At 39.7% G+C, this 25,983-nt stretch overlaps 1 protein-coding gene across 7 annotated transcripts in view; it reads right to left on the bottom strand.

The window, feature by feature from the left end:
- Positions 1 to 25,983, bottom strand: part of CDK14 (cyclin dependent kinase 14) — a 924,301-nt gene that overhangs the window by 663,918 nt on the left and 234,400 nt on the right. Inside the window, exon 1 of one of the 7 annotated variants that reach the window (XM_045793299.2) lies at positions 15,597 to 15,737. The exons of the other annotated variants lie outside the window; for them this stretch is intronic. The gene's annotated coding sequence lies outside the window, so the exon portion shown is untranslated. Of the gene's footprint in view, positions 1 to 15,596; positions 15,738 to 25,983 lie in introns of those variants that run through there. 7 annotated transcript variants of the gene reach the window in all.

Below are 25,983 nucleotides of genomic sequence, written 5' to 3' on the forward strand. Positions count from 1 at the left end.
GTGCCTGGCCCACCAGAAAGCTCAGTAAGGTTCTGTCAAATTAATATATCACGTGTGAGAAAGTTCATTCAAATAAGTAGTCTTCCTCCTGTTGCTAAAAGGACTGAAGCTCTGAAACATCTCTTATCCAAAAGCTACTGTCAAAGAGACAGCACTCTTGACACAAATACAATAAACATACATATTTATGCCTAAAAGGCTATCAACGAAAGATTTTTTTAAACGACAAGCTCCCTGTGATAGGCAGAATTCTAAAATGACACCTAATGTCCCTTGTCTTTGGAAGGCAGGGATGCTCAAGACTATACCCCAAAGCAATGTCTCTCACCTTTGAATAACCTCCTCCCCTTTGAGCATGAATACGATGAGCTATCACTCCCAGGATTATATCCTGTGATGCGGCAAATGGGAGGTTATCCTGAGTGCACCTGACCTAATCAAAGCGAGAGTTTCCTTCAGCTAGTCGCAGGAAAAAAGGAGAGATGTGATGTGGGTAGCCTGGAAGAAAGCAAACATGTCATGCTGTGAACTGAAATGGGGGCCACATGGCACAGCACTGGGGGAGCTGACAGTGCTCACTGGCTGACAGCTAGCAGGAAAATGAGGACGATGGTCCTGTTGCAACCACAAGAAAATTATTTCTGCCGACAACCAGTGAGCTGCTTAAGAGGATTCTGACCCCCAGGTAAGAACCACAACCATGACCAACATCTTGATTTCGAGGGAGCCCGAGGGCAGAGAAACCAGGTCTGCTGTCTCTGGATTGCTACAGAAATGGAGCTAAAAAGCTAGTAGGTTTGTGGTAATAAGTTACACAGCAACAGAAAACAAATACACTCACTTTACTGAAACTGCTTGAAGTACTTTGACATCTGAGCAGAATGTCCTTAGGAACATGTTGCGGATAACACTTTCTGAATTTGATAGACTGTATCAGATCCAGGAAAAAGTGACGATTCTTAGGACCATTATCAATAAATTACCAGATATTGACAGTTTTCTCCATCGGCATTTTATAAAGCCCACAAACAAGTTCTCCACATAATTAAGGTTATACACAATTAATGCTGGTCTCCACGTTGCCTGGGGTTTATGTGAATAATACCATTATCAGCACCTGGGTTGTGCACGTATCTTCATCCAGGAAAGTAATCTATACTCGAATTTTCCACATAGGACAGAATGGGTGCTCTGGAAAAGTTTCAGGTTTCCAATATTTGGGACAACCAACTTAAACATGATCTAGCCAGCTCTGTTATCCACAAGCCGAACAGACAGGAGCATCCAGGCCTTTCATAAAGATATAGGGCACCAGCCTTGTTGAGCTCATGAACTTGTCGGGCAACTCACCCTACAGACCCCCAAAAGACAGAGGGGTTGGCTCCAGAGAAAGATGCAGGCCAGATGAAGGAAAAACAGTACTCATTCCCCCAAGAAAGCTGCAATTTCTGGCAGCTCAAAGAATAAAATAATGGAAGAACCCAGGGCACCTGAAGAGCAGAGTGAGCACACGGGAGTCCTAGCAATGCAAGAGGGTTCTAGAAGTCAGGTTCTCCACGGTGCTACTCCCCGGTGTCCAAGTCTTCATCTGATCCCTTCTATCAGCCTGTCAGCAACCTAAAAAAAAAAAACATTCCCCTACCCAAACAGAATCTTTCCCCTCCCACAACAGAATGCTCATGCTCGTTGCAGTACAAAGTCTGGAAGACACATAAAAGCTGATACCATAACAAAGCTAAAGGACAGAAGCATGATATGTCAAACTGGGAAAAATCAACGGGAACCCATAACCTCAAAAAGGCAGATTTTTCTAACCACCGAACAGTAGCTCTTTGATGCACTACTAACTTTCATGTGTACCTCTAGAGCCCAGATTCTGGTCTATGTTCCAATTCTCCACCATGAAAAAAGAGGAATCCTTGAAAGGTAATTCGATTCCAGTTCACAGGGCAGGAAACACAAAACAGCTGTGAAATATCCAGCTGTTACCAGAAAACTAGGATCCTTTCAAAAATGCCAGGGGACAATGCTAGAATGGACAAAGGAGTCTGCCTATAGGGATTCCTAAGAGCCAAACTGTGATTATGTATTTGCACATCACAAGGAAAATAAAATTATGGTTAAATAGAAAAAGTTGAGTTAGGGAAAGACCATTATGATTTCTAAAGAGAAAAGTTAATATAAAGGGCAAAAGGCAGTTAGGAAATAAAAGAAGCATGAACATAATAGGATATGGTTGGTTTTAATCCATGGAACTGCATTAAGTAAGGAGAAAGGCCACTAGCGCCAGAAAAAGTGGGAACTGTACCCAAAGCAGCAATGATTGGTCAGGCCCTGAAGAGAGCCTAAGCCCACAAGCGTAGGAGGAGCAGGAACAAGGGCTCGCTCTAATACCAGGGCAGATCAACATAACATGACAACAGACTGAGGACCATGCAATGTTGCCTAAGCAATATTGTACAAAGAACACGCCCAGTGGGGAGACACCAGATTCCAAAGAAAGCTGCTGTGAAACTAAGGCGGGAGGCATTTTTTGGAAATGAGTTCAATTTTAATAACTAAGTGAAATTTAACCCTTAAAAAAAAAAGCCAAAAAAAAAAACCAACTTACTGTTAACCAGTGACACAAACCTGAATCACTTTGGAAAAAGCAACCAAGACCCCAACAGTCAACAAACTCAGATCCTGTAAGCCCAGCTGTTCTGAGAAGGCACTGTTCTGTTTGTGGATCTATAAAGATTATAGAACCCCAAGAAGATTAAAAGAATATTACCGAAACCCCTGCAAATAATTTAAGTAAGTAAATCTACAACCCCAGGAAGATATAAAAAGATAACAGAAATAATAATAAACTTAATTAAACCCACATTATCGGTGTTTTAAATAGGATGAGTGTAAGTATAGTAATATAATTTGCAATAATCATATTTGTGCTTGTTTTCTTTATTTGTGTCATCTTCAACTTCTTTCATTAATGTCTTGTTTTTAGAGGATAGGTCTTTCACCTCCTTGGTTAAATTTATTCCTAGCTATTTTATTCTTTTTTGATGCAAATGTAAATGGGACTTTTTTCTTAAATTCTCTTTCCGATAGTTATTAGTGTATAGAAACACAACACATTTCTGTATGTTGATTTTGTATCCTGCAAACTTAATAAATTCATTTATTAGTTCTAATAGACTTTTGGTGGAGGGTTTAGGATTTTCTATATGTAGTATCATATCATCTGCAAATAGTGACAGTTTTACTTCTTTCTGTCCAATCTGCATGCGTTTTCTTTTTCTTGCCTAACTGCTATAGCCATGACTTTTAATACTATGTTAAATAAAAGTGGCAAGAGTGGGCATCCTTATCTTGTTTCTGATCTTAAAGGAAAAGCTTTCAGCATTTCACCACTGAGTATGATGTTAACTGTGGGTCTGTCATGTATGGCTTTTATTATGTTGAGGTACATTCCTTCTATGCCCGCTTTGTTGAGAGTTTTTATCTTAAGTGGGTGTGCGATTTTGTCAAATGCTTTTCCTACAGCTGCTGAGATGATCATATGATTTTTATCCTTTGTTTTGTTAATGCGACAGCTCTGTTTCAACAGGCAAGAACAAAAGTGGAAACAAATGGGACTATATCAAACTACAAAGCTATTACACAGTGAAGGAAACGGTCAACAAACAAAAAGGCAACCTACTAAATGGGAGAAGATATTTGCAAGTGATACATCTGATAAGGGGTTCAATCTAAAATATATCTTTATAGAACTCATACAGCTCAATATCAAAAAAAAAACCTGAATAAAAAATGGGTAGAAGACCTGAATAAACACTTTTCTAAGGAAGACATAGAAATGGTCCCCAGGTACGTGAAAAGGGAAATGCAAATCAAAATTACAATATCACCTCCCCCCATCAGAAAGGCTAGTATTAAAAAGACAAGAAATAACAAGTGTTGGTGAGGATGTGTAGAAAAGGGAATTCTCATGCACTGTCGGTGGGAATGTAAAATTGTGAAGCCACTATGGAATACAGTTTGGAGGTACCTCAAAAAATTAAAAATAGAAATACCATATGATCCAGCAATTCCACTTCTAGGTATTAATTCAAAGAAAACAAAAACAGTAATCCAAACAGACATCTACACACCATGTACGTCAAAGCATTATTTAGCTAAGAGAGGGAAGCAACCTAAATGTCCATCAATAGATGAGTGAATAAAAAAGGTGTTTTATATATATAGTGTATATAAATATCATGGTATATTACTCAGCCATATAAAAGAACGAAATCTTGCCATTTGCAACAACATGAGTGGATATGATGAGGATATGATGCTAAGTGAAATTCAGACAGAGAAAAACACTGTATGTTTTCACTTATATGTGGAATCTAAAAAACAAAACAAACAAATGAAACAGAAACAGATTCATAGATACAAAAAACAAACTGATGGTTGCCAGAAGGGAAGGGGTTAAGGGGATGGGTGAAATAGGTAAAGGGAACTAAGAAGTATAATCTTTCAGTTATAAAATAAATAAGACATGGAGATGTACAGTGTAGGGAATATAGTCAATAATATTGTAGCAACTTTGTATGGTAACAGATGGTAACTAGACTATTATGGTGACCATTCTGTAGTATATATAAATATCAAATCACTATATTATACACCTGAAATTAATATAACACTATATGTCAATTACTCTTCAATTTAAAAAGAGACTCTTCTCAAAAATTACCTTTGCTCAGAAGCCTTAGTTGATTAAATCTCACTCACCACTTAGTTTCGCTCCAATATTTTGCATACCCTGGACTATAATTATTCTTTTTGTGATACTTTAACCTCAACAACTTGACTGTCTCCTCCAATTGGCAAAGACTGTGTTTCCTATTTATTTTATAGGTCCCCCCAAGAGCACCTCCTCCTTCAAATCTCCACTTGAAGGGTCTAGCAAAGGTTTTTGACTAATTTAGGGAAAGTAAGGGCTTTAGGTAGATTAAGAGTGGTTTTCTCAAATGATAGGTCAGAAGAAAACACCTTTGGTACCTCTTCCCAAAGCCAATCACAGGAAATAGCTGGGCTATCAGTACTGCCTGAAAATAACAGACATTCCAATATTAATGGGAATAAGGCTGTGTCTTTTCTATGACTGCATTTTTGTTCTTTTTTTCCTGTTGTTTGGAAACTAAAGTGACAAAATTTACATAAGCAGGGATGTCTCATGGTACTTGAAGGCAGATAAAAAAGAAGAAATCATCACAATACGAAAATAAACTTCTGGAGTTTTTCAATAGAACGTAGAATTCAAACAAGGTTAGAAATACACCGGCATATTTGAGTGTTCATTTTGGTTCACTCATTAACGGGGGTCTGTACATTAGCTGGCGGACTCAAAACTCAGTGAAAATTGTTAGAAATTCAAATAGTGTTAGAGGTTCCAAAAGTCACAGTTTGACCTACGATTTTAGCTTAGAGCTATGTAAAATCCAGACAATTGTCTACCAAACTCACAGCAGTGGATTTGAAAGAGCACAACTTAATTCAGTTAAGGCTGGCATTCATTTAAAGTGAATTCATTCAGGCTGAAAATTGTCCCTTTGAATCAACCATTCTCTGGTGATCCACATTTTACTGAGTTCATGGTGTGATCTTCTCCACTTCTTCACCCCACACTCTCCATGAAGACAGACAGCAGGGAAAGAACTGGTTTAAAGGACTCTATGGTGACCCCCAGCAAATATGCATGATGCATCAGGCAGTAAGCTAAGTCATGGTCTTCTGACGGTCATGGAAGAAATATCCAATGACAGGTCCAATACGAAGCTGGCAAATATAAATAGGCAAAAATCTTGATACTTCAACAACTCTTACGTTTGCTTTTCCCCTCATCCATTACCCTGTGAGGGTCTGATGGGTCTCTCCTCTCAGAATCTGCTCCCAATGAAAAACCCATCATCAGTCATCTACAAGTTTTTGAACACTTAAATCAGAATGTAACCTCTCCCAGAATTATTTGAACTTTAAGCATTATAGAATAAAAAGCTTCATTCCTTTTAAAAAGAATTTCAGCTATGGGTGCGTAGGTGGGCAAGGTATTCTGCTGGGGGTGGGGGGAGGGGGGAGGAGTAGGAGGAATTTCTAATGCTACTGGCATCATAACGCATGACAACTACCTTCATCTCTAACTTCAACTTGCAAGATCTAAAAGTATGCTCCCTCTCTTTGATTGTGGTCTTCTTTTGCTCATCTGTGTGTGTGTGTGTGTGTGTGTGTGTGTGTGTGTGTGCGCGCGCACACGCGCGCAAAGGTGGCAGTGTGAATGGTTACAGGGAGCAAAGATATGGGATGTGTTATCTATATGTACATAAAGGGATATATGCATGGGTGTATTTTTACTTACAGCTATGTTTTATCGGAACCTAGACCTTGCCTAAAATCACCGTCAGAACATTAGCTAACATCCAGGCAAGCCTCCTGTCCACATAAGTCACCTAAGTGACTAAGAACAAGTCACTTACACTCTCTGAATCTCAGTCTTCTCATCTGTAAAATGATATAGCTGGAGTAAACAGCTCTTAAGATCTTTTACAGCTGGACTCTTCAACTACGAACTCTAGGCAGCAGTTTACAGCTGGTAAATGATTTTAAATGGATCAACTACATAAGGCCAAACACATAAATTCACTTCCTTGTGCTTCCTTTTACCTTCCGTTTCCCTTAGGATTTTAGGTTTAGAAAGAAGGCAGGCAGGTTCACGCTCTCCAGGCGCTGTGGGTCTTGCTTAGCTCTCAAATCCGGGCACTGCTGCTCAGTGCCGGCGTCCTGGGCCTTTTGGCTGACAAACTGTTTGTGAGCGGTATGACGCAGCAGTCACTTCGTAGGATGTTTGGCAACTCTGGTTCTGTCGACTAAATGCCAGTCCTGTCCTTATGTCACTCCCACTGTCACAACCAAAAATGCCCTCGCAAAACAACTAGGTCACTTTTAGATTGTACTTCATCATTTGTCACTTAAATCAATGCTGTCTTGTGTGCTTTCATAGAAGCCACTGTGGAACCTGTCGTCATGTGTTTGGTTTATTTTCCTGGGACGGGAGGAGGTCTTGGCTTTGCTCTGTTTCTCATGTGTTCATTATATTTCTATGACCAAACTGCAAACACCTTGAGCACAGAAATCATTATCTTCCGTTTCTTTAATGTTCCTGAAAGCCCAGAAGATAGCATGAAATGGGTGTTCTGTTAATATTTACTCAAAAATGGATTGTTTTCCTTATTAAGAGCCCTCCCCTTTAGCTGAACACAGGCCTTTAAAAAAAGTAGTCCATACCCACGTAACAATGAGGCACCTTCTGAGCCCAGATCTTTTCCAGTCAATGAAATGGCTTTCACCAGCTGTTCCTGCTCACCGGAATTCCATGACTATTACTGTGATTTAATTTTAAAATGCTTATTTTTATACTGACTGGTTTCTTTGGGGTCTGACCTAATTTCATTTAAACTCTGAATCCACTGGCTAATGGACACAGTTGAATGGAGACTTCTTGAGGACACTCCATTCCTTTATGCTACCTCAGTGACTATAGTTTTGTTACAACCCTCACTGGGCTTCAATGCTTTACCACCAAGAGACTTGATGACTATTTGGCTAGTTTTATTATGAAATATTTAGGTGGCCTTCTCAGCAGCTTAAACTTACATAATATATGTTGCTAAAATAATTTTACTTCGTTCCTCTCCTTCTGTTATAATTATACTCTGGAGGGGCACCTGGGTGGCTCAGCTGGTTGAGCAGCTGACTCTTGGTCTCTGCTTGGGTCACGATCTCAGGGTCGTGGGATTGAGCTCCGTGTTGAGTCCCACATCAGCATGAAATGGGTGTTCTGTTCTCTCTCTCTCTCCCCCCTGCCGCTCCCCCCTCTTAAGCGCACACGTGCTCCCTCTCTCTAAAGAAAGAAAGAAAGAAAATCTTTAAAAAAATAATTATACTCTTGATTTTAGATACGCATAATAGTTTGCTTACAGGTTCACATAGACAGATGCTTCTATTTACTGACCTCTATGTTCTTTATTTCACCCAAATCATGATAAATTTAACACAAAATTTGATGAACACACACCGTAACTATAAAAATGCCCTATTGTTAGGTGTGGCCTACACAGGTCTTTTTGGAACGTAGCTATCTTTGGGAATCAGGATTTCATCTGGAATATTCTCTGACTCCTTTCTGCTGTGGAACCAACGGTGCTGGCAACACCTGGGATCTCAGTGTCACCGCCCCCCAAGTCCTACTGAGTCAGAACCTGCATTTAAACACGATTCATAGGGAATTTGTGTGCACGTTAAAAACTGAGGTGCAGCGCTCAACACCATATAATGATAGATTCTGCTGCATGGCCAAATAAGAGATTGAGATTGTGCGAGAGGTCAAGAGTTTAAAAGGCAAAATTTGTTTCAAACTCTGGGCACCATATGAGTGATAACCATTTCAATATTCCTTGGGTAACATTTTTACTCAAACTTCCCACAAAAGGTCATGGTAATTTCATAGACTTCCTAAATATAATTTTGAAATATTCTGAAATAAACTTGTCCAATAAGGTATACTCAAGATATTTATGAATTTTTTAAAAGCAATGGGATCAGAGTATGTGCAAAGTAGAGAAAAAAGAATATACATGAGTTATAACAGCATCTGTACCATTACCGCCTGCGTAGAAATTTGTGGATTTATGTGTTTCTCATACAGAAGCATTGTTTTGCCATTGGCTACCATATCTATGGAAAAAATTACTACAAAATTATCCTAAGGAGATTTGAACTCAGAATCTTGCTTTGTTCTTTATTTACCAGAGTTTATTTGGTAGCTTTGGAAATAATAATAATAATAATAATAATAATAATAATAATAAAATAGAAGGAAGCCACTTTAGGACCTAGAAATAAAATTTTAAAAGGAAATTACATTTGTGAAGTGTACCATGTATCCTAAAACAGGTCCTCCCCTGCAAAGGGGGGGGGGAGCCCTTTGCCTACCTGGCATAACTGCACATGCCCCAGCCCAGATTGGACAAGGGACAGGAACTCCTATTCACAAATAGGACATGGCAATTCTGTGGAAGTTTGGGTGGCTTTCAGTCACTGTTTCCACTAAAAACATACTATATATCCCAAAAATATCAAGAGGAGAAAGGAGATATGTGAATTTTCTCTCACTTGGCATCCATAATTATATACTGGTTAAAATTCCATCATGGAAAAAAAAGTCAAGAGTGTAGTGTTCATATCATAAGGCCAAATAAATATATAGTGTTGGGAGGTGAAATATTAGAATTGACATCTATATTACCTACCCTCTCCCATTTATAGCCAGAGGGCTCAGAAATGGGGCACATGAAATGAGAATCCCCACACAAAGTAAGGGAGTGGCTCTGTTGAGATTCCACAAAGCAAAAGCCTATTCCAACCTACAGAATTCTCACAGCTTCAGTGAGGAATTGGAATACCCATTCTTGACAAAATAGAAGACTCAGGTTACACAAAGTGGCTCGCAACATGGCTAATTAGTTTCTTCATCAAGACACTATTCCCTTAAAGCTCTTATTCTAGAGAAGAAAAAGTCTTCCTGTAAATAAGAACCTTTCTCCCCTCTCTCACAGAATTTGCAGGTTTAAATATAGCTTTTCTTTTTATTCTGTTTTGTCTTAGGTCCTAACCTGAGAAAGGGAAACCACAGGGTTTTCAAAGGACCCCACACCATGCAGAGGTGTGAAATAAACCTACTGAGAAGGACTGACTAATACAACCTACAGCGACTTTTAAATGTCTACCATGCCAGAAGTACTAGTAATCAATAAACAGACCAGGCTGAACTCAGATTCATAGCTGTTTGAAATCATGGACATGGTCCAGGATGCTTTCTACCACTATACACATTCTTACTGTTTGAGGTGTTTTTTTCAGTTTTTGGGTTTTTTTAACATCACAAGGACCAGAGAAGCTGTCATTTGTCTCAAAGGCTGTGCAAAGGATAGTTTCAGATACCTTCGGAATTGTTTGTTTCTCTTCCGAATTTCACTGCACCCCCCACAGCTTCTTTGTACAAACCCAGGCTAGTTCTTCCTTCATGTTTATACCTTTCAAATATCTGTAGCTCGCTATTTTGTCCCTCATGTAAGATCAAGCATCCAGAAGGCATAATAACATTAAAAATGGAAACTGAAAAAAGACACTACTGGAGGTACTGACTGATCCATTAGGGCCTGGATTTCTTTCCCCTGGTAACCATATGAACAGCATTTAAAAATAAAGATTATAAATATTTTTAAATTCCTTCCCTGAAGGAGAAATAAAATTGTGTACTATCTTTTTACTCAGAAACAGATGGTTATATAAATAAGCACAACTTCTATCTCCTCACCTATAATAACCATCTTTTTAATAAACTTTAGATGTATTATTAATGCTTAAATAATAATTTAGTGACTAATGTCAAGAGTGATGCTATAAAGTTTAAAAGTTTAATGTTTTTGTTCTAATAAAATAAATCGAGACACAAAGCTGACCAAAGAATTCAGAAAAATATAGGGCATCACTCAATATAGGACTGACTTTTGAAGCTCTTAAAATTTTCAGAGAATCATATATGGGTCACTAACCACACAGAGTTTATGAAGAGAAACCCAGGGAACAATGGACCTTTGGAGGGGAAAATGGAAGTCTCTTTCAATGCAGCTTTAACAATTGGTCCATCTACTGTAAAGAACTAAAATTTCAGCAATAATAAATTTGACAGCAATCCATTAATAATAAAGTCTTAGCTGATTTCAGGAGGGCAGGTTCTGTCAACCTTTCCTATGACTGAGAAAAGTCAATAGTGAATCCGGACGGAGATCGTCAAGGTGAATAGAGCAGAGCAGTGGGATACACATATCCCGCTGCTTGTCTGCCACCTGAAAATAAGCCTCAGAGCTTCCAGGAACATTTCACCGTCCTCTTTGTATTTTAGCAAGATCTCATTTAGCTGAGGAATAAGCCACTGGGGCAAACTTGTATCAGCGAGCAGGGCAGAGGAGGAAGTTTATAGAACATATACCCTTCCAAAACCTACCAGATGATAAATGGAAGACCAGAGCACTTTTTCAAATCCTCTTTTTGTCCCCTCAAAACACAATAATACTAAGAATTATATGCTCAATAAACAAGCAGACTGGAAAAGGATAAAACTTGGGCAAGATAAATTCAAGTCGATAGAAAAGAGATGGACATGAAGGATTTTTAGATAACAATGATAATGATGATGGTTCTTATGGAGCTCTTATTATATAACAGCTACTATGAAAAATGCTTCATAAGTAGTTTCTCAATCTCTACAACAGCCCCATGAGGTATGATTGTTATTCTGAGTTTACAGATGTTTAAATGGAGGCACAGAAGAATTAAGTAGTATGTCCAAGATGACACAGAGAGTAAGCAGAGGGAATGAGATTTATTCCAAGACTGACTACAAAGCCTAAGCTCTTGACCACTGGGATGTCTTCCTTACATGTTCGCTGGGATTTCTATTTCAAGAGAAATAGGCAAAGGCCAGACCTGATCCGTAACACTTCTCTCATTCTCTCTTCTCCTGATTCAAAAGAAGGCACTTTTAAAGCTGAGCAAAATTAGTGCTCTGTGGTTTAAGGTTTTCTGACCCATCCTCTCTTCATTCCTTGCTACTTCCACCACCTAAACTCAACATGCCTTTGACTAACCTGCCTCTGAATCAGCCTCATCTCAAAAGTCAAAGCTGAATAGCAAAGTAGGTAGGGTGGGCAGAAAGCAGTAAGATCATTAAAAAGGACAGGCTGATGGGGAAGACGGAATGACTCAGGCATTAGGCACTGCCATGTTGAATCTTCCTTTCCCATCTATGTTTGTGTTTCCTAAATAGTATGTTAAAGGCGTGGACATAAACCGCTGACTGATCCAATCTAAGAATCATCAAATCAGTCAATGGCAGATAAATGGATACCTCTGGGTGTCTTAACCTGGCTTTCTAAAAAGGATTCTCTATCATAAAAACCTTCTGGATTTAAGATAAGCAGTATCAAAAAGAAATCTGAGAAAGAAAATACTATATTGATGAAACCAGGCTTACTTCATCCAGTGGAAAACTGCTTAATATGGCAAAAAGCTTATACCCTCTCTGAATCCTCTCCGCCCAACTCAGAAGATAACATGAGGTTTTCAGATTGAGTGTCCGCTGCAAACAGCAGTAGGGAGTGAAGGAGGGTTTTCAGGAGATAGCAGGAGACTGAGGAAAGTCTCACTTTCCCACTGGCTGAACAAATGGTGATGAGCCAATTAGACAACACACTTGCTAAAGAACCTGCCAATTCTAAGAGCCTGTAGGACCTCAGCACGATCAGATAAAGTAAGGGAACTGAAGCAGAGTGGGTGAAATTCCAATGGTAATAATGACAAAAGCCACAGTACAGCCTTCCACTGAATATTTCAGCTGACTGTTGTTATCACCCATCAAAGAACTGACAGGAAAATCTAAGTAGCCCTATTACCATGCTCAATCACCAGACCATGCAGAGAATCCAAATGCAATATACCCATAGATTATTCCCTCAGTGCATTTCTATTCCTTATTCCCTGCCCTTCCCTACAAGCTTTGAGTTTTACCTATCTCTAAATTATCTATTACGGTGCCCATATGGAAACTTGATTTAGTGAAATCATATAAGGGAAAAGGGGGAATTCTGGTGTTTTCCATATAAAAATCAAAGCATATATTGGGGCACCTGGGTGGCTCAGTCAGTTAAGTGTCTGACTCTTGATTTCGGCTCAGGTCATGATCTCAGGGTTGTGAGATCAAGTCTTGCATTGGATTCCACACTGGGCATGGAGCCTGCTTAAGATTCTCTCTACCTGTCTCCCCTAGGAAAAAAAATCAAAGCACATATTAAAAAAGTAATGAAGTTCTGGTACAAGCTACAATACAGATGAACCCTGAAACCCTGAAAAACATGCTAAGTGAAATTAACCAAACACAAAAGGATAAACACTGGATGATTCCACTCGATAAGGCAAATTCATAGACACAGAAAGTAGACTAGAGCTTACCAGGGACCAAGGGGAGGGAAAATGGGGAGTTATTATTCAATGGGCAGAGTTTCTCTGTTTGGATGATGGGAAAAGTTCTGGAAATGGATAGCAGCGATGGCAGCAATACCTTGTGAAAGTACTTACTGCCAATGAACTGTACACTTAAAAATGGTTAAAGAGGTAAGTTTTGTGGTATGTTTATTTTATACCGCATTTAAAAATGAAAAAAATCAAGGCATACAATATCTGCACTGCAATTGCCCCAAATGAAAAACCTACTCCAAAATTTCTCCTGGAAATATTCTAAGAAGGAGTACAGTACACCATAAGTTCCATGAGGACAGGCACCAGATCTTTCCGACTCATTGTTACAGAGCAGTTACACTGTTACACAGTAGACTCTCCATAATGTTTCTTTAATAAATAAATGACTAAAAGGAAATAGAAGGAGTCACCTAGGGAGAAAATATAATATTTAAAAAGCTTCAAATTTACTTATCCATAAGAAAGAATAAGGAGTATATTCCAGAGAAAAATACCAGTGGTGCTCCATCTACGCTCCTAATGGGAAGGGACTATATCATGTCCTTGTATTTCCTCACAGCAGGTCTTACCATGTCTTACACATAGTAGTAGGCTAATAAATGTTTGCAGAACGAGGAACTTAAAAGTATATGATTGTGGGGCGCCTGGGTGGCTCAGTCAGCTAAACGTCTGCCTTCGGCTCAGGTCATGATCCCAGGGTCCTAGGATCGAGCCCCGCATCAGGCTCCCTGCTCAGTGGGGAGTCTGCCTCTCCCTCTCCCTCCTGCTCGTGCTCTCTCTCTCTCTCTCAAATAAATAAATGAAATCTTTTTTTAAAAAGTATATGATTGTAAAAATCAATGTCAAATAGCTTCTCTACTCTTCCCCTTTTTAAAAATTACTTTTTGCAAATGTACAATTCCTTCTGTCACAGGGCGAAAAAATAAACCTCACAGCTTATACAAAGTGAAGGTAAAAATATAAATAGCTAGAACATATCACTCTCAGGGGAAAAAAAACAACAAATACAGAGTATATCATCTTCTGAACAGAAAAAAAAAACAACTGAAGTACGGAAAAGAACAGCTTATAGTTCACGTTGACCTTTCAGGAAGTAATGAGTGACTAAAATAAAAGGAAACTTGAACTCTCTTTGGAAGAAAATCGAAATATTCATTCACAAAAATCAATGTCCCACCTTTATAATCAATAGTTGAGTAAACACAGAAGGATATTTAAGGTTCCTAAGTGCCCCCCCCACTTAAAAATTTCTCTCACTTGTATCAAGTAGTCAGGTGTTCTTTTTTAAAAACACCAATGTCACAAAATTACACACAACTGGCTTATGGCTAACATGCTACAGCAAGTTACCGATGATTTTCTCAACTGATATTCACTATGTGCATCATTTATTTACATTTTACATGATTTGCTGAGTTAAAGTATACATGAGTAGAATATTTTTAAAGCAAAAAATCAAATGCTGATGCCCTGGGCGTTCAGCACCTCTACAGTAACTGGATCCTAGTAAGTCCCCCAGGACCATGTAATGTAGTAGTCTCACTCTGAGCAATATTAAAACACGTTCTGCAACTTCAAGTGTCCCCCACCCCCAATACTATGTGCCAATTAACAAAGGAAATAGAAATTCAACCCCTGTAGATACCAAGGTTTACATTTCTGTCTCTCAACTGCTATCCTCAGCACAAGCAGATAAGCATCATTTTGGAGTAGCCTGTCTGCTAGCCCAGTCCTTCACGCATGCAGGGATTCTCCATTAGCATTCGAAATGCTCACAGTCCACTATTAGGGCCAGCACTTCAAGCAGAACTGCATGAACGCATAACCACTACAGGAGTAACGATGCAAATACCAGCACGCTGACCTCTGCCAGGCAGCACAGACTTAAAGCAGGTATGCTTCTGTGCTCTAGAAGGGAAGGGGGTGGAAGGAGCCAGGAGGAAACCCCATAGCCCTAATCTATTAGAGATGCCTATTCCACTCAGATCCAATCCAGCTAATTCATGGACATTAGTTTACCCAAATGAAAGAAGTGGTCTCCCGTCCTTCACTGGCTCGACTCAGGGGGCATTCAGCCAAGCAAAGCAAGGCAAAACAATCTGTAAGGTCTCTTTAAGCTGTAATAAATAAGACGAGTTTCAGAAGAAATAACACTCAGCTATGGCAAAGAAGCACAGACGCTAAACCTTTTCCTCATCATATCACTGCTACTGGTGTTTACAAACTACAAGCGGCAGCCTCAGGAGCCTCAAGAGACTCTCCATGAGTAACCTCCTGTCGGATCCCTAATTTAAATACCCCCCTGATCAATCTGTGATGTTTTTGGCAGTTAAATAGAAGGGGGTGAGTGAAATGACATGCATAAAATGAATCCTTTTCAAGTTGTAAATGAGTGAGTCAGGATTCAGACTTGCCGAGATGCTCCAAATTAAAGCCCCTGCTCTAATTTTAAGCATGCTCCGTCTTACCGTTTTGCTGTTGTCTCTCTCGGGCTCGATTCACCTGGAACTCTTTAACATGTCTCTAGCAATGTGTGTGCACCAGGCCAGGCTCATACAGCAACTGAATTCACATCTTTCTGCACTAGCAAGCTGAAATGGTACGGCCGTACTACAACCAAGAAAGGGGGAAGCAAAAGCAAAAAAAAAAAAAACCACACACACACACAAAAACACACCAGCAATCACCTAAGAGAAACTAATCTCAGTGGAATAAGACCAAAAATAGTTCACAAGAATACAAAGGGCATGCTAACATTCAGTATCAATAGCTTTAACAGTTCGTTTCTCCCCCCAAAAAATCTAGGTTTTTTTTTCTCCAAACACGATGGACTTGCCTGTGGAGTTCCCAGGAAGGCAGAGTAACCAGGCTCTGCAGCAGCATTGCAGCCAAAGTAACAGTGCATATGCTGTCCAGGCAATTCACAACACACTGTCTCTTCAGAAAGATATTGATTTGCAATGCAGGGCTGCTTCAAAAGAATACAGAATGGGAGCCAAACAGCTAATGGTGATTGCATAGGAGGAAAACATTTAATCAAGGGGATGTACCTCATCATACTCAATTCAATTTTTTAAAAGCACTGGAGGAAGCCAGTAAGTATCTTGAGTGACAACCCCATTAAACAATAATCTGAGGTCCTATAGAAGGCCAACGAAGGCTACCATCATTTGTGCTGCAAAAGCCACTAAAATAGTTTAATGTGTCTATGTGTATATATTTTCATATGCAAATGGAGCATAATGAGAACTCTAAAATAACCATGCACCAAATAAATGAGGTTAAAAATGCACAGGTGGGGCACTTACAGAACCAAAGTGATAAAAGACATAGTTACCAGCCTACAGAATTCTTGGTTAGAGGGGTTAGAGCCTATATCACTTCCAAAAGTAAAATGCCAACACAAACCAGATCTCACAATCCTTAGGTTAATTATGTCAAGTCATACCACACAGCGCTGGGTGCTGGGTGGCAAGGAAGAATGCCAAAAGCCTACTCTTATAGCGACCCCTACAGGAGAGTGGTTAAGCTACAATTTGCCTTTGTTGGAAGTACTTCCTATTCTTAAAAAAACAGAACCACGAAAGGGTATAAATTAGGTTAAGGCACAAGGATACAACTGAAAAACACTGTAGGCAAGAAATTTTAAAAGTTTAAGCATGAAATCTGACCTCACAGATATTTACTTAAGAGATTAAAGTACCAGAGGCGGTAACTACTGTGTCAATGGTGAGCAGCCAATATTCTCATAGCCCACAGGACTGGGTGCACTTACAATTAGAAGGCTCAGGGAGAAGTGTTTTCCCTTCACTTTGTAATTGGTTTAAAGAAATCACCTCCCAGGGGCGCCTGGGTGGCTCAATCGGTTAAGCATCTACCTTTGGCTCAGGTCATGATCCTGAGGTCCTAGGCTGGAGCCCCACATCAGCAGGGAGTCAGCTTCTCCCTCTGCCCCTCCCCTGTTCATGCTCACGCACTCTCTCTCTGTCTCAGAGAAATAAATAAAATCTTAAAAAAAAAAAAAAAAAAGATCATCTTTACCTTCATCCTTTTGAATCACACTGTCAATATACTGAACTTTATTTTTTTCTGCAACATAAAAGTTCATTCAAAAACTTACAAAAAGTTCTACAAACACAACCATTATGAAATTTCTTTTTCAATAAAGCCAAGAGAGAAAGCCATCTCTTTAATATCTGAAAACTACCACGTTCCATGAGCACCAGTTCTGCAGAGGGGACTTCATTCCTATAAGAATCTGAGGTTTTGTTTGTGATTGCTCAACCCTCCAGCCCACAAAGACTCTCCTTTTTCAGAACGAACATCATTTCTTATTTAAATCATTTAAGACTTAATCACAGGCTGCCTCAAAACTCTCTTGCTCACATTTTCCCCCATTTTAAGGTCCTTGAGGAACAAACTGTATCAACTGCTTCTTTTTTTATTCCCTCACAGCATATAACACAATGCTAGCTATCTAGAAAATATTAAATGAATATTTAAAAGAATTAATAAATTCCCCAAATCCATGTTTTAGGGCTTAAATAATCTACCACTTTCCCCCATCATTCCATGTTCCCTGAAAAAAAAAAAAAAATCCATGTTAGACGTGTTATCTTCAGTCCCTGTTCATCCAAGTAGTTCCTATCTCTTTCTTCCTATAGAGTTGGGAGAGAAGGGCGTGTACAATGTTCATAAGAACCAATGAACTGCATGGAATAAAGTTTCCCCTTTATTTTTTCAAGTCTTCATTCAATAGACGTGTGCTGATACACCCAGCAATGTGAACAGCCATGTTCTCTGCATTCAAGGAACCCAGTGAGTGGTTAAAAATAAAGCAAGTGAGGGGCGCCTGGGTGGCTCAGTCATTAACCGTCTGCCTTTGGCTCAGGTCATGATCCCAGGGTCTTGGGATCCAGCCCCACCTTGGGCTCCCTGTTCAGCGGGAAGCCTGCTTCTCTCTCTCCCTCTGCTGCTTCCCCTGCTTGTGTTCCCTCTCTTGCTGTGTCTCTCTCTGTCAAATAACTAAAATCTTAAAAGAAAAAAATTTTTAAAAATAAAATAAAAAAATAAAGCAAGTGATTCTAATATACTGAAATGTGTGTTTTCGGAGCGCTTAGTTGCATACAAGTAAGGGTGGCTCAGAGAAGACCTCAATGAGGAGGCAGCATCAGGCTGAGTCTTCCAGGCACTGTCCAGAAGGGGGTGGACATTTAAGGAACAGCAGGACAGGACAAAAGGAACAGAGGCCTGAAACTGGAAGCTAAGGAAACCACCAAGCAGTAAATAGACTGGTGGCAGCTGGGGAGGCTGAGGGAAAGATGGCGCAATGCCAGAGCATAACAGACCTGTAAGCCACGCTAAGAAGTAAGGGATTTTATCCTATAGGAAGTCACCATTTAATCCATCAGGAAGGCATAAAGGACCATAAGCAGAATAGCAGCTGGGTGGGATTTTTCATTTTACAACAGGGCAATGGCATAGAACAGATTGGAGGTGCAGGAGGGGAGCTGGGGAGGCTACTTGGGAGACTAATAGTTCAGTCAAAGCCCTGAATTAAAGCAACAAAAATGGAGATGGGGGGGGGGGCTGTACGTCCAACTCTTGGTTTCAGCTTGGGTCATGATCTCGGGGTTGTGGGATGGAGCCCTGCATCGGCCTCCGCAATCAGTGCAGCGGAGTCTTCTTGTCCCTCTCCCTCTGCTCCTCCCCCGCCCCCTGCTCTCTCTCCCTTTCTCTCTCTCAAGTAAATGAATAAAATCTTTTTTAAAAAATGGAGTTGGAAAGACAAAGGAGGTGAGAGACATTCACTTGGAGTTACTTGTTGCGTGACTAGACAGAAGGTCTAATGGAAATTCCCATTAGATTGGGAAAATCCAAGCATGGACCTGAATTCTTAGTAAAATTAAGTGAAAGGTGGAATCAAAAGCTAAAGGAATGGATATAGGAAGAACAAAAGCTTGAGGAGGAGGAGAAATTACCACAAATTCAGTTTTTACATGTTGAGTTTTAGGTATCTTTGGGACATCCAAGGGGACGTGGTGAGTAGGCAACTATATAAGGGTCTGTAGCCTGAAAAAAAAAAAAAAATGGTCAGAAGTTCACTTATGTGTCTTAGGTTACAGTTTCCTAGAAATAAAGCTCAGCCAGGATTCTTGTTACCCTAATTTACTGAGGACATGCTCTCAGAGAAAAAGAGTGAGGAGGCAGGACAGGGAGGATGGGGGAAAGCAAGGAAGAGTGGCCTCAGAGGAAAAAAACCACACCCAACATTCGTCCCACCTGAAGTAAGAGCGCTGGCCTCGCGTACGCCTGGACTGGTCATCACTGACTGAGGCCTGGCGAGGAAGGGCTTCTGCTTAGCCTTGGGCACCCACTGACCAAGCAGACCTGAGCAGGGTACCTTGGCACTCACCACTCTATGCTTCAGCCACAATGGACAATGTTTCCTTTACTCAGAGCTAATTCCTGCCTCGGGAATCTGTCTGTGCTGCTCTCACTGCCTAGAATGTTCTTCCTCAGAGAATCTTGGCTGATGCCTTCTCATTACTCAGTTGGATGTCAGTAATCTCCCCCTCGGAGTCCTTCCCTGGCTTCCCCCTTGTGTTGGAGCTCCTCCATCCCACCACCTCGCACTGTGTTTGCTGCACCATCTAATGTATTTACTTGTTAGTCTTCTGCCCCTACTAGCAGGTTCATGGCTCCAGAGCTCGGGCTTCTACTCATTTGCTCTCTGCGCTTCCCCAGCCCCTAAGACAGCACTCAGTACCTGCTAAATAAATACATATTAAGAAGAGCTGCTGCCGCTGACCACTGTTCAGACAAATTCCGTGGGCTCCCGAAGCATGGGAATAGACGGGGACCTTCAGGTACGTATGGGAAGAATGTGTGGGGAAAATACAGTGTCAACATATGTATACAGCTACACAAGCTTGGCCTCAATGCAGAAGTGAAAAAACAGAGGCTAGTAGGCAAAGCTACAGGAAATGAATCATTATGTTCACGTGGTACAGGATTCACAATCCAATGCTACTAAGACTATCTTTATTACAGGCCATTGAGATGTATCTGAAATCACCCCACAGAAGAATAACAGATGTTAAAATAAAGGGTTTATTTACAAAAGTCTTTTGTAAAAACATCACCTTGATAGATATAAAGGAAAAGATAAGAAAGAAAACTGACAGATAAAAAAGCTAGAATCTGACCTCTATTTGCTTAGGTCATTTTGGCAGGATAATAAAAATTGATCCCTTGAAGTATTTGCCTTTATATGTGATTTTTTTTTCTAACTAAAAAGTATCATGTACTTCCCTGACTTTTCAAAGGAATTTTAATAAACACAGTCTAATCTTCAACTGATGATGATTGGGTCCACTGTGAACATCAATGACAGCCACCAGGTCTAACCGAGAGTACACAGGGCCCCTGACTCCTGATCTCCAGACCTAACATCCAGGCGCCCCTCTGCATCCTCATTATGGGTGATTCTCTCTTTGCCGTCAGGCTTGCTTTCTTAAGGCTCTAAATGAGCCACCTCCTCCTAACACCACCACTCTTGTCAGTCTTGCTACGAGCTTCTTCAACCATCCCTAAACTTGGGCAACTAGACAAACAAGCTTATTAGAACACTGCGAATACAGGTTTGTGCCAATGTGAGAATGGGGAGTGCAAAGCAGAACTAGGAACTTTCTCCTGAGTGGAGAAGTACTAGCCTAGTCACCCCCCAACCACAGGCTGTACCCTATGGGCTCTGTGGTACTTCTCACCTGGGTAGAAATTCTTGTTTCCTATCAGCTTACCTGGAGCCATCTCAGACCTATGAGGCTGCCAGATGCCTAACCTTCACAGAGGTAGAGTCTACCAGACAGACTGCCTCCCCCCCCCCCATAAAAAAAGGACCCAGACAAAATAAGTAATTGAAGAAAGGGATAGAGAAAGCCCTTCTATTTTTTTTTTAAACCAAAAAAGGAGAAAAGAAACATTAAATAAGGAAATAAGGTTAGGAAAGGGGTAAGAGAAAAGTCTACTTTATGCATATAAATCTAACACAATAAGTCTGCCTTATGAATTAATTTCAATAAACCTTTAAGTCTCAAGGAGGAGAAGATATTTTATTCAAAAAGTGACAGAGAAAAGACAGAAATTCCCCAAAAAAGGAGGCTGAATTTCAACTAGATTGCTGGCAACCCCAGCAATTTTTTTTCTACTGCAAAGTTTTACAGTGAAATGTTCATGTTATGATTGATTTTAAAATGCTCACAAGGTTTTAGTAAACCTAAACTTTTATTTTTTAATAAACCCTAAAAATTTTATGATTTAATTCTTCTCCACTAATGCCAGTCATTGCTTAGACTTTCATATATTCAGAGAAGTGTTATTTATTTAATATACTTTCTCAATACCAAAAATATCCATATATCACTCATGGCATTTTGTGGAAACCTTAGGATTTTCTTCTGAATATTTACAGAACTTTGAGTATTTTCTGGATCCTAGAGGAGAAAAAAAAGTGAACTAATTTTATCGGTAAATACAGGTAATTCTATCGCAACCCAAAAAATTTGTTCTTGAAAAATGTTACATTCTGTTAAATTGCACCCTAAAAACATGAGAGCTTATGGGGAAAATAAGATTGAAGGCAGATGATTCAAAATCCATGCATCCAGAGCAGTAACAAAAACAATAGCCGTAACACACACACACACACACACACACACACACACACACACACGTTCTTCATCTCTGCCTTCCCTACAGTGCTGACACTGGATCTAGCATACAATAAATGCTCTATATTTGTTTCTTGGCTACAGATAAATCCTATGCTGGTCACCATGAACTGCAGAAAATATGTCCAGGCGAAAAAAGTTCAGTTATGAACGTCATCTAGGTTGGAGATTAAAAGCCCAAAGACAAAAAATGTTTGTCAAAAAGCAGCATGGAAGGTTGATTATGATGAATCCAGTAATAGAAATACGTAGACACATATTACAGTAATAAAAAGACAGGTCTCATTTTTGTCTCCTTTAAAAATGTGATGTCCGATCATAGTTCTGCTTCTAACCAAGGATTCAGTCTACTCCTTTTTAGGGAACAATTTTCCTCCTTCCTATACGTTGTTTTTTCCGGTCGTGTGGTCTTCAATTATCCTGGGTAACAACTTACCTATATCTGAGTCTTTGCTTCTCCTCAGTTAAATTTCTAATCCTTGGTACCTAAGACTTTTGCATTAAAATCTACATTACATGGTTTCTGTATATGTATCTATACACACTATGTATTTATTATTTATTCAAGTGACATGGTAACATTAAATGCCTAGGTATTCGCATGGCTTAGTGTGGTTTTTCCTACTCACACCCTTGCAAGAAGGTTTTTTGATGGGGTACCATGCCCCAAGTATGAGAAACTGAGCAGGAGATCCAGGTGTAAAAGTGATCTTACTATGACCATGTTCACAAAAGAACAGTATCAGAGAGTTCCAAATGTGTAGCACTAATATGATCTTAGAAATGTGAATTAAATTATAAGACTTCAGTGGCAGACATAAAATCCTCAGGTAGAAGCAAGAAGAAAGGCAAAAAGCATTGAGAAAAGATGTGAGGACTTTCTCTCTTCCTGGTATCAGTATTTCAGTGTGGAAACACACATCCAGCACTATCAAAAAGATTCTTAAGGAGCTAAGTCTTTTGTTAAAAACTTACTTAAGTTTTTTTACGTTAACTATGAAAAGGGAAGAAAAAGTTTTCTAGTTCAGGGTTATAAGTCAGCTTTATTGCCTTTAGGAACTTTAGACCAGCTTTCTAAAATTATACTTAGTTAGAAAATCAGGAAAATCCCAAAGGAAGAAAACTTGTTTAAATGAGCCTGTCAAACAGACAGACAGAAATAACTTTAAATCACCTTTGACATTTTTTAATCTAGAAATTCCCTGCCACTGAGGTAGTACATACTTTAAAATATTAAAATAAAAAGGATTTATTAAATGATTTTCTTCCTTTGTCTCACTCCATACCCCTAAAAAATAAAATAGGAAGCAGGGCCATGGAAAAGAATGGATAATAATGCTATGCATTCAACAGTAAGCATGATAATGAAAAGATAACCAACTGAAGAATCTCACAGCTGAAATTAGAAGAGATGGTCCCACGTAATTTAAACTTTGCTTTGGCCAATGTCTTGCTATTTGCCTTCCCAAGCTAATGCTGGTATGATTAGATCACTCTGAAACCACACATACACCATCCTCAAAGAACAGAAAGCAAACCAAAGTAACTGTTTGTCTAAGGAAGAGCTGTTAGATGATCACATAACCAGTCCAATCTCACTAGTATAACAAAGAATGTGGTGTGAAGCAAAAATGCATAAGTAACAGGGATGAAATGCTTTTACTCCTACATTCCTTTCATATCTAGTGAAACACTAAGAACAGCGGCACTCAAATACTGGTTGAGTCCTTTCTGCCACTTCTTGTGGATGTTTGACTTGAATGGTTATGAAAATAAGCTGGTTCCTGGAGTGGTTCCTCCCTTGACTCCATGCACTGTAGGCTAGGGAGGGCTGTGTCCTGTCCAGCACCAGACCAGCCATCTAACTTAGGCCATTTGTTCCTTGGGACTTTTCCAACCAGAGCTGAACTGGACCCTACCCCCCTCTAACTCCTGACAGTGACAAAGCAGAGGGAGAGCATCGGCTGAAAAGCCACCGGTGTCCGTGTCTCAAGCCCTGCAGAGAAGCCGGACTGAAATCCTGAAACTAAGAAAGACCAAGAGTAGAGATGAGGGCAAGAGACTGACAGCACTGAAACCACAGCATCCCTGGTCCCAGCTGCTGAGGTCCTCCGCACTGCCTGGTTGGCTGACTGCTTACAACACGGTTGTTCAGCCCTTGCTTCTATCCTACATGCTAACCTCCCCATAAATCCTATTTTTTCCTCTAAACACTTCAAGCTGATTTTCAGTTCCTTGTAACCAAGAGTGCTAGTGCACATGGAAATACATGTACAAAAGGATGGGCGGCTAGGGTGAAACACCGATGTTAGAGCTGAGGCTAAGAAACTTCGTGGACATGTTGCTTTAAGCCCCAGGAAAAGGAGGTTTAAGGTTGATGTCGACTCAGATGACAGTAGGAAAGGATGGGTTTAATAGCAGCCAAATGTTTTCATAAAGAGGCTTCACATACCTACGGTACATACTAATATGTCTATAAAACTGTACTAAATTATCATATATATTAAACTTTTAAATTTATTCTTGTAATTTACAGGGGAAGTTGTATAGCTGCCACGAGACATGGAGCATTACCCGTGAATCGGTTATCTGCACCTGCAGAAAGCCTAAATACTTGGACCAATTAGTTTAACCAGGCATACAAGTTGCTGTGATAGCACATATTCAAATTTTAGGCACAATACGTAAAGATTCTAAACTGATTTGGCCTTGCAGATATCATTTATAAACTGCTGGTAAATATCACCACCGATATGTAGCTAAGAAATGTCACTGGAATTACAAAAGGGAAATCAGTTTGTTACACTGACCCTGGGCTTTAAAGGCTTTCTGGCCATGAAGGAAAGAGGGTTATTAAAAATTAAACAAGTAACAGCAAGGGAATTTTAGAAAAAGTCACAAAAGTGCACTAGGGACGTGTGGAGTATGTAAAGAAGACACAGAGTAAACTACATCTTCTGTATTTCATTACTAAAGGATTTTTTTCACATTCTATTCATTTACCAACCATTTATTGAGCTTTGTATTAAGCACCACAAGGGGGTATAAAGATGAATGAGACACAATTGCTGTCCTTACAGATGCTTATACAAGTAAGTATAATACAAGAAATAATTGCCACTGAAGATATAAAAGAAAATACTACAGGAACTCAGAATGAGGAAAACCTCATACATAAAGCAAAACTGGCAGATTTCCACTTTAGGTAATCAAGCTCTGAATACTAGAGTCACAAAGAATTCAAGAGGTAAGATGTTGGGGGAAAATGTATATCCAAAAACTAGCAATGATCACTCTTAGCACAAGAATTGTTATCTCTTTCTGGATGTAATTTGATAACTTAACAAAGAACCTTTGTAATATCATAGGAGCACAGCCTAGAAGAGTTGAACAACTTCCACGATTTGAACCCTCACGAACAATGGTTCTTTTCTCCCCTTTGGTGGAAGATTATTTGGATGGACTCCAGGGACTCCAAGTACACTGCCTGCCCATCTGGTTCAAAGATGTTTTTTCCCTAGTGATCCACAATGCAGACAACCAAACTCTTTTTCCATAGTCCTTAAGGAAAACTGAGTTTTGAGAATTGCTCCAACAGCTAGTCATGGGCAACTTGGAGACCATCTTTAGCTTTCATTCCTCTCCCCAGTACTGATTCTAATTTAGGGAAGGTAATGTTTTACTTATCACAGTACAAAGGCCAGAGTGATTAGCTTGGTTTTATTCATCTTCCACAGAAGCACCTGATTCCCTACATAGTCACTGTTTCTCCTAACCATTCAAAGAAACTTCAATTCATATAAAAACAAACAAACAATGCATACTTCCATCACAACCAGTTCCTACTCTGGGCATGAAGCAACTGCAGCCCCAGGAAGACCACTTGACTTTAAAGAACTCCAACTGGGTGCAGATCAGGGTTCAAATATTTCCTTTTCACCAAGGTTCCTTAAGTCAAAACCCTAAGAGATAAAACAGGTTTGAGAAGGAGAAAAGAGACATCATAGATGAAACCATATAGACAGGTACACTGACGTATTAACTTGATCGTAAGCTCAGATGCAGAATAGCTAAATGGAAAAGAATGTGAGCTCAAGAACCAAACAAACCTTGGGCAAGATAC

Source organism: Ursus americanus, chromosome 3, assembly GCF_024610735.1.
Source record: "Ursus americanus isolate L20-20 chromosome 3, mUrsAme1.1.p, whole genome shotgun sequence".
In the NCBI taxonomy this organism is placed as follows: domain Eukaryota; kingdom Metazoa; phylum Chordata; class Mammalia; order Carnivora; family Ursidae; genus Ursus; species Ursus americanus.